Source organism: Oryctolagus cuniculus, chromosome 13 (assembly GCF_051225735.1).
Source record: "Oryctolagus cuniculus isolate XC-2025 breed Fujian yellow rabbit chromosome 13, ASM5122573v1, whole genome shotgun sequence".
Classification (NCBI taxonomy): Eukaryota; Metazoa; Chordata; class Mammalia; order Lagomorpha; family Leporidae; genus Oryctolagus; species Oryctolagus cuniculus.
The window spans coordinates 20,292,563-20,310,985 of record NC_142879.1 but is presented as its reverse complement, the minus strand read 5'-3'; the positions used below and the strand labels follow the sequence as shown (position 1 = coordinate 20,310,985).

At 53.9% G+C, this 18,423-nt stretch overlaps 1 protein-coding gene across 22 annotated transcripts in view; it reads right to left on the bottom strand.

Moving 5' to 3' along the window:
• The window catches only part of NFASC (neurofascin), a 180,995-nt gene that overhangs the window by 99,420 nt on the left and 63,152 nt on the right, over window positions 1–18,423 (bottom strand). The window lies entirely within an intron of this gene.

The window sequence follows — 18,423 nt, the reverse complement described above, 5'->3', positions numbered from 1 at the left end:
AAGAGTGGCGGCTCTGGGTCATGGAAGGAGAAGTCGTAGCCAACTGCAGGGCGCCTTGGACACTGCCCCCGCATGACGAGGTATCACAGTATCGAGGCAGCAGACACCTGCTGGTGAGGGCAGTGCGAGCCCAGCACCCAGCGTGACTGAAGGACTCTCTGGGATTGCTACCCACCCCCAAATCAATCAATCAATCAATCTCTCTTCCTCCGCACCCCTCCGCCCTGCTCCCTCCAGCCCAGGATGGGAGCTGGCCTGGGGGCTCTCTTAACACTTCCTCACCTTGAAACTCCAGGATTCCATAAGCACATATTTCTGCAGAAACAAAATAAAAAATTCTCCCAACTCCTGTGCCTCCCTGCCACCCTGCAAATATTTCACCCGTGCCCAGGGAACAGCTGCCAGTCTGTCTCTGCCTCTCTAAAAGTCTTAAATTCAAAACATTTCTACTATTTTTTGAATACCAATCCCTTCACATGGTATGAAACTTAAAAGCTACAAAGAGTATATGGTGGAAGGGTCTTTATGAGAAACCTTCCCGCCAACCCGTCCCTTCAGCCTCCCCAGTCCCGTCTAGGCCCCTCCCCTGTTCCTGGCCAGCCACTGTTGCTACTTTCTTGAGTGTCTACCTGTGTGTGTGTGTGTGTGTGTGTGTATTCTTTTAAAAACTCTGGCACGCTATGCACATGTATTTTCCACTGCTTTGCCTGTGCCATTAGCAAATATCTTCCTAGGTTGGCTCACAGCATCCTAGGTTAGCTGCATGGTATTCTGTCTCCCACTGATGGGCATTTAGGTTGTTTGTAATCATTTGATATGGAAAACTGCTGCAATGTACATCTCTGAATAAATACAGTTTTTACAGTTGAAAGGCTATTTTTAGAATAAATTCTTAGACGCAGAATTTGTAGGTCAAACAGAATGTAACCATGTTGTCTTCTAGGAACACTTTGACAACATTTTTTAAAAGGTTTTATTCAGTTATTTGAAAGACAGGGTAACAGTAAGAGGGAGAGAAAGAGAAGGAGAGAGGGCAACAGAGAGAGAGTGTGAGAGAGAGCGAGACAGATATATATATATATATATAGAGAGAGAGAGAGAGAGAGAGAGCGAGGGAGGATCTTTGATTTACTGGGTCACTCCCCAAATATCCACAACAGGCAACAGCCAGGGCTGGGCCATGCCAAAACCAGCAGCCAAACTCTCTCTCTGGGTCTCCCGCCGAAGCGGCAGGAACCCAGCACTTGGCCGGCACTGCCGCCTCCCAGGATGCACCAGCAGGCGGCTGGAGGGGAACAGGCGGCCAGCACGCGCACACGCCCCGCTGCTCTGACCACCTGCCCTCCCTCAGCCACGCCTGAGAGCGCCTGGCCCCGCCCCTTCCCCAATACAAACGCGCTGGTCTTTTTTTTTTTTTTTGTATCTCTGACAATCTGATGCACAAAACGGCCTCTGCTGTGGTCCTCTTCCCATAAGTCAGGTGGGACATTTCTGTGAATTGGGCCATTTCTCTACTGGGTTGTTTTCCCTCACCGATGTGAAAGAACTTACTTATCAGGAAAACAAGCTCCTGTCTGTAAGAGGAGCTGCAAATGAGCTACATCACTATTTGTAACTTTACTTTATTCACGGTATTTTTGACATTTCAAAAAAATGCTTTTCTCCTAATTGAGTGATCTTTCCTGTGTTTCCTGCATACTCACTCCTTAATTCAAGGCCAGCTTTCTTTAGGATTTTTATGGCTTGACTTTTAAGTCATTTAATCTTTCATCCATCTGGAATGTTTTTGCGATCAGGTGGGGGAGGGGCTTACTGTCAAATCAGATGGCTTTCCCAGCCCGTTAGCGAAGAAGTCACCTCTCACCCTCCGCGTGAGACGCCGCCTCAGTCTCCTTATGTGTCTGGCTCTATTTCCAGACTTTCTCTTCCACTCATCTGTCTAATTCTTCACGGCAAGATACCATGTAATTATGATCATTTTATAATCAGTTTTATTCTCTTTACACATTTGCCTGTTTATTCTTTTTTTTTTTTTCATATGAACTCCAGGATCAGGCTCTCTGATTAAGAAAATCAGATAGTATTCTTACTGGAATCATATCAAAATGATAACTTAGAATTAGCACCTGCAAGTCTATGGTGTGACATACATGGGGCACACAGGCTAAAGGCCATAAAGAAGAGACCTGTGGGATGAACCAGCCTGCAGATTTAGTGCAGGAGACCGACGGTGAATGCTATCCTGTGATAGCTGGGACTCCTGCTAAACCAGACTGCAGCTTCTCCTGCCAACAAGAGAAACTCTGTGAAATGATGGACATTTAATTTGATTCTATTGTAACTACTTCAATATTCGGATGAATCTCATCACATCCCATAGTACATCCTAAATATATACAATGAGGTTATGGAAAAAAGGATGCGCTATGCATTTTCATTTGTTTAAAATTTCTTTGCAATCTTTCCATTGCATTTCAGCATTTTCTCGTGTACAGTGAACATTTTTCTTATGTTTCTTACTATGTTTCTGAACTTCCATTAAGTTACTTAGAATGATGGCTGCATGTTAATTTTGAATCCTGCTATATTGAATGTTAGTGTTCTAAATACGCCATGGTTCAAAGAGATAATTTCAAGGGGAAAGGAAATAACAAAACACATTAAGGAATGGGCGTTTAGCCTAGGGGTTAAGCTATCCCACGTAGGACAGGGTACCAGGTTCAATACCAGACTCCGGTTCTCGACTCCAGCTTCCTCCAAACACACATGGGAGGGAACAGTGATGGCTCCAGTAGCTGGGTTCTGCCCCCTGGGGGAACCTGTACTGTGCCTCCAGCTTCAGCCCCATCCAGCCCCGGGGCCTGGCAGATAGCTGCGGAGTGAGCCAGTGAGTGAGAGCTGTCTGTCTCCCTGCTTCTCCAATACATTAAAAAAAAAATTGAACTAAATGAAAATACAACATAACTAAAACCTGTGGCTACACTAAAGCACTGAAGGGGGGAAATTTAGACACTAAATCCACACATTAGACGGCAGGACGTCTCAAACCAACAATGTAAGTTTCCACCTCAAGAAACTGGAACAAAATACACCCAAAGCGAGCAGAAGGTAGGAACAATGAGGAGCACAGGTCAACGAGACAGAAAACAGAAACAAGAGAGAAAAATCAATAAGCTGGTTTGCTGAACCAACCTCTAACAAAACTGAAAAAGATAACGACATAGTTACCAAGAGTAGGAACAAAAAAGGGGATGTCCCTACAGACCCCACAGACATCAAAAGGATATCAAGGAAATGCTATGAGAAACCACATATTTGCATGAAAATGCAAATTAGATGGGGTGGCATTTAGGCAGGCAGCTAAGGTGCTGGTTAAGACACCCAGGTCCCACACGCTCCGTGTTGGAATACTTGGGATCCACACTTGTCCCTGGCTCCAGGCTCCAGGCTCCAGTTTCCTGCAAATGCACACTCCGGGAGGCAGCACTGATGGCTCAAGTCACTGGGTCCCTGCCACCCACGTGGGAGAGCTGGACTGGGCTCCTGGCTTCTGGCTTCAGGGGCTGAAGCCCACTGTGGGCATCTGGGGAGGGAGGTGGGGGGTGAGGACGTTTTCCTACTCAGCGTGAACTTGAGACCCGCAGCAGTGCAGAGCAACCTCCAGAGAATCATGGGTGAAAACAGCCCCAGGAGGCTGCACCCTGTGCGACTCCATTTCTGCAACTTTCTGGAAACTATCAGTTACGGAAATACAGAACAGGTTAGCAGGTGCCAGGGGCTAAGGGAGGGCAGGAAATGGGCGTGGCCGTAACAGAATCACAAGAGAGATCCTTGTGGTGACAGAGACATTTCACTTTTTTTTTTTTTTTTTTTTTTTTAAGATTTGGAAGGCAGATGACAGGCAGAGGGACCTCCCATCCACTGGTTCACTCCCCAAAAAGCCGCAACAGCCAGGGCTGGGCCAGGCCGAGGGCAGGAGCCTGGAACTCCATCTGGGCCTCCAATATGGGTGATGGGGGGAGTCATCTTCTGCTGCCTTCCCAGGTGCATTAGCAGGGAGCTGCACCAGAACTGGAGCAGCAGCTACTCTAACAGGTGCTGGTGTGGGATGCGGTCAGGCCAGGCGGCAGCCCCGAGACTCCCTATCTTGCTAGTGCAATGCCGACACCTGGTCGTGACGTGGCACCACGCCTTCGCAGGTGTCACCTCAGGGAGAGTACACCCAAAGTGTTCACGTTGCCACAACTGCATGCCTCAAAGACTTGCATAAACAATTTTCAGCTCATTCTCTTTGTATTCTATGTACATAATCCTATCATCTGTTTGTGACAATGCCTCTTCCTTTCCAATTTTATACTTCATTTGTTCTTTTGATAGAATCAGTTTAATATGTTAATGCAAAAACAAGTTAGAAAAACCTGCTACCACATGAAGTAATAAAAGCTGGATGGAAATATTTTTTAAAGATTTTTTAAATTTATTTGAAAGGCAGAGTTACAGGGACAGAGAGAAATCTTTGATCCACTGGTTCACTCCCCAAAAGACCACAATGGCTGGGGCCGTGCCAGGCCAAAGCCAGGAGCCTGGAGCTTCAGGGTCTCATGTGTGGGTGCAGGGGCCCCAGAACTTGGCCCAGCCAGAGCTGGGCTGGTCTGAAACCAGGAGCCAGGAGCCTCACTGGGGTCTCCCACATGGGTGCAGGGGCCCAAGCACTTGGGCCATCCTCTGCTGCTTTCCCATGAGCATTAGCAGGGAGCTGGATCAGAAGTGGAGCATCAGGAACTCAACCCAGTACCTGCATGGGATGCCGGTATACCCACTACACCGTAACACCAGCCCTGGAAATATATTTTTTTTTTTTGACAGGCAGAGTGGACAGTGAGAGAGAGAGAGACAGAGAGAAAGGTCTTCCTTTGCCGTTGGTTTACCCTCTAATGGCCGCCGCGGCCAGCGCGCTGCAGCCGGTGCACCACGTTGATCCGAAGCCAGGAGCCAGGTGCTTCTCCTGGTCTCCTATGGGGTGCAGGGCCCAAGCACTTGGGACATCCTCCACTGCACTCCCGGGTCACAGCAGAGAGCTGGCCTGGAAGAGGGGCAACTGGGACAGAATCTGGCGCCCCGACCGGGACTAGAACCCGGTGTGCCGGCACCACAGGCGGAGGATTGGCCTATTGAGCCGCAGCGCCGGCCAAGCCTTGGAAATATTTTTTAAAATATATTCTTGTAAGGGGCAAGTTTTCAACTAGTGATGAGGATGTCAGTGGGGGGGGCCCGATGCTGTGGCACAGCAGTAAAGCCACCACCTGTGACACCGACATCCCATATGGGCACTGGTTCAAGACCCAGCTCCTTCACTTCCAATCCAGCTCCCTGCTAATGCACCTGGGACAGCAGCAGAAGATGGCCCAAGTGGTTGGGCCCCTGCACCTGCACGGAAGACCGGGAAGAAGCTCCTGGCTTCTGGTTTCAGACCAGCCCAGCTCCAGCTGTTGCAGCGACTGGGAGAGTGAACCAGCAGGTGGAAGAACGAACTCTCTGTAACTCTGCATTTCAAATAAGCAAATAATTTTTTTAAAGATGCCAGTTGGGATGCCTGCCTCCAAGTACCTGAGCTTGAGTTCCAGCTCCACTCCTGATTCCAGCTCCTGCTGATGTGCAGGTGATGGTTCAGCTGGTTGGGCCCTGAAGCCCACAATCCAGGAGACCTGGACCGAGTTCTAGTTCCCGGCTGCAGCCTCTGCCCTCGGGCCATTTCAGGAATTTGGGGAGTCAGCCAGCAAATGAGAACCTTCTCTCTCTCTCTGTCTCACAAATAAACCAACAGTCCCTACCACAGCCCTATGGGAGAGTCTAACTGATTTTACAGTTAAGACATGAAGCTTAGGAACAGGGGTTCTCATCTGCCCAGTGGCAGAGCCAAAACCCAAACCCAGGGTGGACACTGGCCTAGTGTTAAGATGCCTGCACTCGGAGCCAGCGCCGTGGCTCACTTGGTTAATCCTCTGCCTGCAGTGCCAGCATCCCATATGGGTGCTGGTTCTAGTCCCGGCTGCTCCTCTTCCAGTCCAGCTCTCTGCTGTGGCCTGGGAAAGCAATGGAGGATGGCCCAAGTGCTTGGGCCCCTGCACCCACGTGGGATACCAAGAAGCACCTGGCTCCTGGCTTCGGATTGGAGCAGCTCCGGCCGTAGCGGCCATTTGGGGAGTGAACCAATGGAAGGGAGACCTTTCTCTCTGTCTCTCTCACTGTCTATAACTCTACCTGTCAAATAAATAAATAAGATGTCCGCACTCCACATTTGGGGCAGGTGCTGCGAGGCAGCAGGTTAGGCTGTGCCTGCAGCATCAGCATCCCATATGGGCACCAGCTCACGTCCTGGCTGTTCCACTTCTGATCCAGCTCCCTGCTGATGTGCCTGGGAGAGCAGCTGAGGATGGCCCAACTGCTTGGGGCCCGGCACCCACATGGGAGGCCCAGAAGAAGTTCCTGGCTCCCGGCTTCGGCCCAGGTCATTCCTGGACAATGCAGCCATTTGGGGAGTGAGGGAAACAGAGAATGCAAGATCTCCCTCTCTCTGTAGCTCTGCTTTTCTAATAAATAAATCTTTAAAAAGAAGATGGCCACACTCCACACTGGAATCCCGGGGTTCAAGTCCCAGCTCTGCTATTAATTCCAGCGTCTTGCTTCTGCACACTCCGGGAGGCAGCTCAGGTGGTTAGGTCCCTGCTAACCACAGGGAGGCCTGCACTGAATTCCTGGCTCCCGGCCCTGGCTGTTGCAGGCATTTGGAGGGTGAACCAGCAGATGGGAGTACTCTCTCCCTTTCTGTTTCCTGGTCGGTCTGTCTGCCTCTCAAATAAATGAATTAAAAATAAAAACAGGCCGGCGCCATGGCTCACTAGGCTAATCCTCTGCCTGCGGCGCCGGCACACGGGGTTCTAGTCCCGGTCAGAGCGCCAGATTCTGTCCCGGTTGCCCCTCTTTCAGGCCAGCTCTCTGCTGTGGCCAGGGAGTGCAGTGGAGGATGGCCCAGGTCCTTGGGCCCTGCACCCGCATGGGAGACCAGGAGAAGCACCTGGTTCCTGGCTTCAGATCAGCTCAGTGCGCTGGCCGTGGCGGCCATTGGAGGGTGAACCAACGGCAAAGGAAGACCTTTCTCTCTGTCTCTCTCTCTCACTGTCCACTCTGCCTGTCAAAACAAAACAAAACAAAAAAACAAAAACACACACCAAACCCAGGTTGTTGTCTCCAAAGCCCACACTAATTTTACCCTATGCTGAAACTCAGCTGATGATAACGCAGCAAAATTTCAACCAGGACTTTATGAGAGGCCCGTGGAAGACACACCGACCAGCAACCTACACAAGAGGTCTGTAAAACATCTCTTTTGCAATTATCCCAGAAAACTGCTACTGTTTCAAAGGGAACCAGAGGTGTGCACACCACACTGCCTCTTCTTAGTTGCACGTATCCAATACGTCCTTGTGTTGAAGCAGACTGAGAATCGGGGGCAAACTACCGGTCGGCACGACCAGCCAGTCGGACGTTCTGACTGATGTAGCGTGTCTCTGCAGGGCAGCTGGGTCCCCAGTCCTGTGCACAGGACCTGGGGGGAAGGGATCCAGCGACAGCTCCTCCCTCTGACCGAGCAGTCTTGGGGACCATCACAGGTGACGGACAGGAGGGGCTGAGGGGAACAGTGCCCAGGGCCGGGCCATCGTAGGGATGTGGGAGACACCTGGCTTCATTACGGGCATTCTCACTGAAAGGTAAGTCACTGGCTTTTTTTTTTTTAAACATTTATTTATTTGAAAGAGTTACACACACACACAAACACACACACGGGGGGGGGAGGAGAGAGAGAGAGAGGGAGGGAGGGAGGGAGGGAGGGAGGGAGAGAGTCAGTCTTCCATCCACCGGTTCACTCCCCAGTTGGCCACAATGGCCGGGGCTGCGCTGATCCGAAGCCAGGAGCCGGGAGCTTCCTTGGGTCTCCTGCGTGGGTACAGGGGCCCAAGGACTTGGGCCATCCTCTACCACTTTCCCAGGCCATAGCAGAGAGCTTGATCGGAAGTGGAACAGCCGGGACTTGAACTGGCACCCATATGGGATGCCAACACTGCAGGTGGCAGCTTCCCCCGCTATGCCACAGCGCCAGCCCCAAGTCTCTGTTTCAGAAAGGCGTCACCATCTCACCTGCCACAGCCGCACACACAGCAGGCAGAGGACACTCAAAACAAGATCATCACCTCCCCTGCTTTGGCACAGGGTGGACGAGTGAGAGGCACCTGGGGCACTTCTCCCCAGCTTCCCTCTGTTTTCCTCTGCTCATGCAACCCGATCATTTTCAGGTACTGAGGATGGAGTATTAAATTGGTCAAAGCCCATGGAAGTCGTGGGAGTCAGCCAGCCAAGCAGCCCGAGGTCAGCGAAGCAAAGATGTAACCCCGATCCTCAAATGCCTCACAAAACGGGGGCCCGCGTTGTGGTGCACTGGGTTAACCTGAAGCTTCTGACGCTGGGTACCACATGGGAACGCTGGCTCGCAGCCTGGCTGCTCCCTTCCCAATCCAGCTTCTTGCTAATAAAGTGCCTGAGAAGGCAGTGGAAGATGACCCAGGTACCTGGGTCTCTGCCACCCACGTAGGGTACCCGGATGGAGCTCCTGGCTCCTGGCTTCGGCCTGGACCATGCGCACATCAGCCCCCACTTCAGCAACTACTGACCCCAGGCCAAGCACCCATCACCTGCACCCCAGCCCTGCTCCCCGCCCTCCCACTGGATCCTTCCGCAGCAAATCCCTGTCACTGCCTAATTTTATCTACAGATAGTTCAGCATCTACACCAAGAAGATAACTTCCCTTCTACAAAACATAACTGCAATACCATCGTATCTCCAAAATTAATCATTTTTCGCGTTTTAAAATACGCCAGATCTAAGGTTTCAATTGTCTCATCAACGTGTTTTTTTAACAGAAGTTGATGTGATTCAGCATCCAAACAAGCCCACGCACTAGCTGACGTGCGTCACGCCTCCTCATTCTAGAAGCTCGGCTTTTCCTTACACTTTGTTTTTTTAAAGAATAAACCGGGATTCCCCCTGCTTTGACTGTTGGATGCGGATCCTGTTTGTTGAGAACACAAGCAGTAATGGAAATCCAACCTCCATGGTGCTCCTGTGCCAGCAGGTGGGTGTCGGTGCCCTAGACCCCAGAGTCCCTTTATTGTTATTGTTCTTTAGGGCACACGTGTACACAAACACACACACACACACACACACACACAGAGGGAAGGGGAGAGGGAGGGAGGGAGGGGGAGAGGGAAGAAGGAGAGAGCATCTTCCCCAAACTCCCCCATAATGCTGGCAACAGCCAGGGCCAGGTGATGGGAACCCAACTCCTTGAGCCCCCACCTGCTGCCTTCTAGAACGTGCATTAGCTGCAGGCCGCAGTCAGGAGCCTGGAGCCCAGCCCAGGTGTTCGGGTCCAGAGGCAGGCGTCTACAGCACCGGCCGCACCCCTCTCCCGACCCCCGCCCAGCCGAGGACCCCGCTGCAGCTCTCTTCCCTCCGTCCGCCTCTTTGGCTTTTCCTTCCCGGCTGGATTTCCGCTATCGGCTCACGCGTGATTCACTCAGACCCGGGCGCCCCCTCCATCCTCTGGCTACCACCTGGTTTCCCTGCCCTTTACAGGCAACTCCCAGGAGAGCCACCGACACTTCCCACTCCACTCTCCTTAAACCGCCTCAGTCAGTGTTTCCCCACCACACAACCCAGACCGGCTTTGCCCCGGTCACACCACCTCAGGCCAGGGGTGAGCAAATTCCTAGTGCAGTCCCTCCACGCTTCCTTCCCCCGGCGTCCGGTTGCCCATCTCCTGGTTTCCCACCCCCTCCCCAACTTCCAGCAGCTGAGCGGCCCGGGCTTCGTGCTGGGATCTCCTCTCTTCCCTGCACGCGCTCTGCCCTGGTCACCCTGGCAATGAACACCTGCTCTGTGCTGAAACCTTGCATAGCTACACCCCCACCTGCCCCTGCAGCACAGCCAGATCCCGCGCTCACCTCCTCCTCGCCTGGTTCAGCTCGTGGCAACCCTTCTCCCAGGGGTTCACCATGGGCCCTGGGGTCCGTGCCGACCCCTCCCTTCTGTGCTCACCTCCCACCGGAGCCAGCAGCAACCCCCCCATGCCTCTGTCCTGAAAGTGGGTCTGTATTGCACGTCCTCCGGCCGCCTTCTGGCTGGCATAGTTCTCCCCCTTGGGTCTGTCCCACAGCATCTTTCCAGGGTGGGGCTGGGGGGGTCTCCCTGGCCACCGTCATGGTGCACACGCTCTACCCCGGGCCCCCTGCCCCCCAGCCGGCTTCACTGTAGTAGTTGAGCACTGCTGCCCAGTGCTCCCCGTGTTTTACTCGTTCCCCTGTTTTGTCTTTCCCACTAACATGGGAGACCCCGGGACAGGGGCTCCATCTGCTTCATCTCCCACTCTGCCCCCGCCACCCCCAGCAGCGCTAACCTGGAGAGCGTGGCCCGGAAGCGCTGGCTGAAGGCAGGGATGCCGACACACGCAGCCGCCATCCATGGGTGCCCTCCCTCCAGGCTGCCTAGCACTCTGAGCCCGGAACGCCGCTGAGAGGGTCTTCCATCGCTGCCCCCATTCTCACGGCTTCTCCCTCCCACGAGGCTCTGGGTTTTCTGAACCTGAGCTGATTCTCTGTTCGCTGCTCAAGCGCTGCACGGATCGTGAATTAACTGTCACCACGTGCAGGCTCTCGACAGAACTACTATGGCCAGTGTTCACCTCTTGTATCTTTATTAATAAGCCTTTCACTTTCACATCTCGTTCTTTCCTAACTACTGTCCACTCCACGCCACGTGAGGAAAAGGGGAAGGTATTCAGCTCCCGCTCTAAAAACCACATTGCTCATAAAATGCCTTAGCATTGTCAAACCTACCCAGTGGGGCAGGTTTTAGTCCCATTTTACAGATAAGAAAACTGAAGCTCAAATGACTTTTTTTCCAAAATCCTTCATCCAAGGAAACAGATTCCACTTACCCAAGGCCTCTTGGTGAGCAGTAATGGGGCCAAGGGTTGACCCCAGCAGTAATGGGGCCGGGGGTTGACCCTGGGGCCATGGATTCGGAGCAGCGACCCCTCCTCTCCACTGGCAAACTCTCCCTTGGGGAACTCACTCAAGGCAAGGGGTAAGTCACTTGTGGGACAAAAGCGAGAACTTCCTGATCCATCCAACCTCCTTTCTTGCCCTGACACGAGTGGTCCCGCGGCTCCGTTGGGGAGGCGTGGAGGAGGAAGGACAGGGAGACAGGACAGGGAGACAGGGCTGTGCTTTCGACAGCAGCAGCCACACCCACCGGGTGCTACGTGGTGCCCTTGAACATCAGCTGGGAGGCACAGCTGTTCTCCAGGCTGGGCACGGGCACACATGTCACCTACTGGTGCCACCGGCCTTGACGGTGCCGCCTTGTGAGCTGGGAGCAAAGCAGGGGTCGGGAGGAGGGCTGTGGGGAGCCAGCTGGCCCAGCTTCATGAGCTGCTTCTCTCCTTACAGCCAGGCTGTAAGTAGAACCTCTGCAAGCCCTGGGCACAGAAAAACAATTTAATTCACCTGGGACACCCTGTCTGCTGGCTTCTAACTCGGCAGGTGCAAGGAACACACGGCCTTTGCTGCTGGGCCGGGAGAGGCGGAAGCAGCGAGCCGTGATCTTCCGAGTCAGTGCAGCAGCACAGCCATCAAAGCTGGTAACTTCAATACTTGTGCTCCTGGTGACTCTCTGTGTCTGTGCTTCCTGTCCTTCCCATCAGCCCAGGAGCTCCCTGGGGCAGGCCCGTTTCTCCCCTACTGTCTGGGATGGAATGGAAGCCGTGCCCCACCCCCCCCCCCCCCCCCATCACGCTCAGCTCCGTCAGGACGGGGGATGTGCCTCTGCCGTCCTTTAGACTGGATGATCTGCAAGGTCAGAGGCCACACCCTCCAACAGCTTCAGATTCCCAGGGCTCCTGTCTCCTCTGTGACACCCCCCCCCCTCCAACACCAGCACAGGGCGCGGCCTGCATTGCTCCTGCGTGGGTCACTCTGCTTAGAAACAGGAGAACTGCATGGGACCTGGGAATCTCCAGGGAGGAGACGGGGCCCATGTCCAGCCCTCGTGCGTCTGGAATGGGAGGTGGCAGATACAGGTTGTGCTGGGTCTCCGCTCCTCCCTGCCTCTCCCTACCTGGAGACAGAAAGGACGACAGCAGTTGGAGGCCAGCACTGTGGTGTAGCGGGTAAAGCTGCCCCCTGCAATGCCAGCATCCCATACGGGTGCCAGTTTCAGTCCTGGCTGCTCCTCTTGGTGCATGGGTTTTAGTATTTAATTCCAAATTTAATCATCCTGTTTCATTCAAGCCATTTTATTATAAGATTCTTCCAGTCCTAAGTAATAGGAATGCATTAAAAATTATACGGTGTGTGTATTTTGTCATCTTAAGGAAGTGATTTAGCCAACAGGCTTTGGAATGAGAGGTAAATTCCAGCACTTGTGTGTTTACCAGTGACTTGGCAGCTGTGCGACCCTGGGCCACTAAGTCAGCTGAGCCCAGGGGATGCCATTCCTCTACAATGCATTCTCCACGTCGCTGGACCTACAGTCTCTCCCTGCTTTACAAACTCCAGCCATGCCTCTTGTCTGCCATCACTCCAGACTTCGCCGTCTCAGCCACTCCACTGCCTGGAACTCACTCCACCCCATCCTCCACCCGCCAGTGTTAAAAGTGTTAAAAGTCGCTTCCTTGGAGAGGCCCTCCCTGATCCCTTAGTCTCGACCAAGCTCAATCCCAGTCTGCTCCCCAGGGCTCCCCAGGCTTCAGTGCCTACAAATCAGTCGCCCACTGCCCCCGCTCAAATGCAGCAAGTTCTCATTCAGTACATCTGGCTGGGCCCCTACATTTCCAACAGGCCCCCGGTGATTTGAGGGTGTTGGAAAGGCACCCTTAAGAGTGGCGTGGCCCCAGCACACTTACAATTATTCCTTTAATGTTATCTTTCCTGCCAGACTCAAGGCCTCCCCTCCCCTTCACCCCACCTCAGCCCTAGCAGGGGCCTGGATGAGAAACAGTCAAGATGCTTGACAACTAAGCTGAACAATGGCTATAATGTGTCCAGCCTGGTCCCAGGAAAAGGGAACCGATCAGTGGTGTTGGCGGCCATTAGTAATGAAAGGATGCTTTGGGAGCTGGCGCCTCCAGTGCCAGGATCCCATAGGGGCACCAGTTCGAGTCCCAGCTGCTCCACTTCAGATCCGGCTCCCTATTAATGCTCCTGGGAAAGCAGTGGAAGATGGCCCAAATCCTTGGGCCCCTGTACTCACGTGGGAGACCAGGATGAAGCTCCTGGCTCCTGGTTTTGGCCTGGCTCAGCCCTGGCTGTTGTGGCCACTCGGGGAGTGAACCAGCAGATGGAAGACCTCTCTCTCTCTCTCTCTCTCTCTCTGCCGCTCCCTCTCTGTAATTCTGATTTTCAAGTAAAATCTTTTTTTTTAAAAAGTATACTTTGTGGCTTCCTGCGGCAAGAACCATGTCTTCTTTTACATCCCCAACAGCCCCGAGAATGATCCCAGACACAAAACCACGGCCTGGAAAGCATCTGTTGAATGGGTGACTAAGGGAGAAGAATGAAGGAGACCGCGGCCCATGGCCCCTCATGAGCGCACAACGGAGGAAGAACGGCTCAGTGAGCCCACCACCACCCGCCTTGCGTCCCAACGCGAACCTCCCTTCTATAATCCCTGTCTGGGTCCCGGGCCACAGGGCTCAAACACAAATAACAGAGACCAAAGGGTTACCCAGCCGACCTCGGAGCAAACAAACAAGTGCCGGCCCGGGGAGGAGGGTGATTGTTTTAAGAATTATTTCCTTAGTCCTCAAAGAATGGGAACAAAGCAGGATTGTGCTGGCTGCCTCCCCTGCAAGAATTCACATTCTAGACCCATCTAAATGCCAGCCTAAATGCTGCTCCAATCACAAGTACTAAACCCGACGAGCAGCAGCCATGCGGGGGCTGCAAGGCGCCCCCTCCGCCGACTCAGCGCTTCTGACCGCCCCAACCCCATAATGTCCAACTGGCCTGCCCCGTGCTGTCCCTGCCCGGCCACAGAGCGGGCAGAGCTGTTTGCAGCTCAGAATCTCCTAAACAAGGTTATCCCAAGGAAACCAAGAGACACGCCTGCTGCCAGAGAACCCATCCTCCTGGCAGAGCCAGTGCCTTTCACTGGCAGCCTCCTGCAGGGTAGGGAGGAAGCAGAAACCCGCAGATATCCCCAAGACTGAAGATGTGTGTGTCCACGGACAGAGGTGACCGTGGGGTCCGAGGAGTTGCCCACAGCCAAGGGGCTGCAAACACCCAGGCGCAAATTCAAATGTGGGGGTGTGAGTACTGACGAAACAAGGACCCGGTGAGGAACGCTGTGACAACTGTCGCCGTCACTCCAGCCACGTTCAGTGTCCTCGGTGAGCAGCAGGGTTTGGCCAGGCAAAGGCAGGGAGAGTGGAGGAGCAGGGCCTCTATCACACAGGACCAGAGGGCGGGCGTGCTGGGGGCCAGAACCCGATGGGCAACAGCGAAGGGCAGCAGGAGCCCCGAGCAGGAAGGCTGTGCCAGGCTCCCGGGGAGGGCTGGGGGCTGGCCAAGGTGGGGTGGGGGCAGTAGGGCAAGGTCTTGAAAGTCGGGGGAGGGGGCAGAAGTCAGGCAAGCCAGGAGGCAAAGGCACAGCTTCCCTGCTCCTGGGTTTGCGTCCCCACTGCAGGCTGGTCTTGGGTGAAGGGGACACCAGCACCCAGGCACAGTGGGAGGGCACCTGGAAAGACCAGGGGAAGCTGGGAGCGCCAGGCTGCAGGTCCCACAACTCTGCAGTACGCTCTCACGATCAAGGACTCACCCAGGCCAGCGCTGCAGCTCACTAGGCTAATCCTCCGCCTGCGGCGCCAGCACACCGGGTTCTAGTCCCAGTTGGGGTGCTGGATTCTGTCCTGGTTGCCCCTCTTCCATCCAGGTCAGCTCTCTGCTGTGGCCTGGGAGTGCAGTGGAGGATGGCCCAGGTGCTTGGGCCCTGCACCCCATGGGAGACCAGGATAAGCACCTGGCTCCTGACTTCGGATCAGTGCAGTGCGCCAGCCGCGGCGCACCAGCCGTGACAGCCATTGGAGGGTGAACCAATGGCAAAGGAAGACCTTTCTCTCTCTCTCTCTCTCACTGTCCACTCTGCCTGTCAAAAAAAAAAAAAAAAAAAAAAAAAAAAAGGACTCACCCCAACACAGGCAAAGCTGAGGAAGCCCTGGACACGCTCCCCACGTCCCCCCCCCACCCCGAGGCAATGCTGGTATTAGGATGCTGGACATCGCCTGTCAGGCTAGACCTCGGGTAACAGGCAGTGGGGACGCAAAGGTGCTCTCTGAGACGGGAGCTGGGTCCAAGCTGGCAGCACAGGCAGGTGGCTCCTGAGAACGGAGTCGTGCGAGGCACGAGGCCTAGGACAGTGAGCGGTGCAGGAAGAAGGAGCTCAGGCCACAAGCGTGGGGTGACCCTGACCCTGACCCTGACTCTGACCAACGGCAACAAAGGGAAAGTGTTAAAAGACAGGAAGGAGAATGCATGGCCAAAGACACACACACAGATTTCAAAAATTATTTTATACCCAAATAAACTTATCTTTTCATTCCATTTTCTACAAACTGTCTGAAGTTCCCTTGTGTTTTTAAAGGGGAGCTGAAGGGGAGACCAGAAGCGCAGAGGCAAGGGGCAGCCCCCACGACAAACAGAACCAGGACGAAGGGGAGACGGGGTTTCCCAAGTCAGGGTTAGGGGACTGGACCACAGAGGGTGGGTTCAGTACCCCAAGCTGGAAAGAATCTCAAGGAAAACACAGGCCAGAACAAGGCGGAGACTGGTTCTGATTTGAAAATGGAGCTGTTATCACTTTCTGCTGTGGCCTGGGAAAGCAGTAAAAGATGGCCCAAGTGCTTGGGCCCCTGCACCCCCGTGGGAGACCGGGAAGAAGCTCCTGGCTCCTGGCTTCAGATCGGCGCAGCTCCGGCCATTACAGCCAGTTGGGGAGTGAACCAACGGAAGGAAGACCTTTTTTTCTGTCTCTCCTTCTCACTGTCTGTAACTCTACCTGTCAAATAAATAAATAAAATCTTTAAAAAATGGAGCTGCTATCTATGTCTGTGGGGAAGGAACTACTCTTGAAATACAGTAAGCACTCAATCAGTGTCGAATGGAAGACAAACCTGACTTCCAAGGCCACCGGCTCCCCAGTGGCCGTGGGAGACACAGGGGCCATTCCCTTCCTTCTCTGCAGTCTATCCAACTCCACTGATTTTCTCATGATACCATGCTCATGGAAGGTGGCACGAGCCCCAGCATCGAGAGATGAGGCCTGACACAGCTGAGCCCAACATGGCGGCGGCACCGGGGCTGTCTGCTCACTGTGGGCTTAGGGGTGGTCGCATGGCCAAGTCAGAAGACAGCCAGGGACACTTCTGACGAAGACGCTCGTCTCTAACAGAGGTTCAGCAGAGGTGTGGTGGGCTCTGGGCTCAGTGGTGACGATCCGTGCGGAACGCCTGCATCCCATATCGGAGTATCTGGGTTTCAGTCCCAACACCAGCTTCCTGATACCACGCATCCTGGGGGCCACAAGTGACGGCTCAAATGGTTGAGTCCCTGCCACCAACACGGGAGCCCTGACCAGCTCTGGCCTGGCCCAGCCCAAGCCACTACAGGCATCTGAGAAATGAACCAGCAGATAGGAGATCTTTCTCTGTCCCTCTGCCTTTCAATAAGTAAAAATAATTTTTAAAAATGATGCATCAGGGACCAGTGCTGTGGCGTAGTGGGTAAAGCTGCTGCCTGCAGCATCAGCATCCCATATGGGTGCCGGTTCAAGTCCCAGGTGCTCCACTTCCAATCCAGCTCTCTGCTATGGCCTGGGAAAGCAGTAGAAATTGGCCCAGGTCCTTGGGCCCCTGCACCTGCGTGGGAGAACCGGAAGAAGCTCCTGGCTCAGACAGGCACAGCTCCGGCTGTTGTGGCTATTTGAAGAGTAAACCAGCGGATCTCTCTCTCTCTCTCTCTCTCTCTCTCTCTGTAACTCTGCCTTCCAAATAAATAAATACATCTTTAAAAAAAAATGCTGCATCAGAGGCAACTATTTAGGACATGATTTGCGGACTATGGCAGCTGTGTGTTACTCTGGGTGACAAATGTGGCATCTGAGAGCTGACAAGTTAAAGACACCAACATGGGAAAACAAAAAGAGCACCGGCCCTTCTCAGGCCCCAGACCCGAAACCACGGACCGCCAGACCAGTGGGGACAAGCGGCGCCTCCTGACTTCTGGCCCAAGGTCTGTCGTCTGGGCATTCTGTGGGCATCTGAGGGCGGGACAACGGGAATTGGTGAGGGAACCTGGACTGGCTTTCATGAAGACCCTGAAATGTTTCATTGCGCAACAATTCCTGCTGCAAGCAGGACTTAGTGGACGGGAGGGAGGGGGAGGGAGGCCAGACACAGCGGAGGAAGGCCCGGAACAGCAAGAGCAGCTCAGGAAGCGGCACTATCCATTCAGCCCCACGCAGCGCAGGGCTAACTCAACAAGCGCGAGCTGCCTGCCGTGAACGTGCCAAGCCCCTGGGGGTGAGACAACGGACACGCTCGGCCCACTGCGGCTTCTCTTCCGTCTCCCTCGTGATTACGGCCCCGCTGCTGGTCATTTCTTGGTCCTCCTCAAAGCCTCTGTTTTTATTCCCCACATTTCTGTTACTTACTTTTTTTTTTTTTTTTTTTTGACAGGCAGAGTTAGACAGTGAGAGAGAGAGACAGAGAGAAAAGGTCTTCCTTTTCCATTGGTTCACCCCCCAAGTGGCCGCCACAGCCAGCGCTGCACGATCCAAAGCCAGGAGCCAGGTGCTTCTTCCGGGTCTCCCATGCGGATGCAGGGCCCAACAACCTGGGCCATCCTCCACTGCCCTCCCGGGCCACAGCAGAGAGCTGGCCTGGAAGAGGATCAACCGGCACTAGAACCTGGCGCCCATATGGGATGCCGGCATCACAGGTGGAGGATTAACCAAGTAAGCCACAGTGCCAGCCCATTACTTACTAATTTTAAAGATTTATTTATATAAAGGCAGAGTTACAGAGAGACAGAGAGAGAGAGCACTCTTTTATCCACTGGTTCACTCTGAAGACGGCCGCAATGGCTTGGAGCGGGGCCTGTGCAATGCCAGGAGGAGCCAGGAGCTTCTTGCAGGGCCCAGGCACTTGGGTCATCTTCCGATGCTTCCCCAGACACATTAGCAGGGAGCTGGATTGGAAGTGGAGCACCCGGGACTTGAACCAGCGCCAAAACGGGAGCAGAGGCAGACTGCTG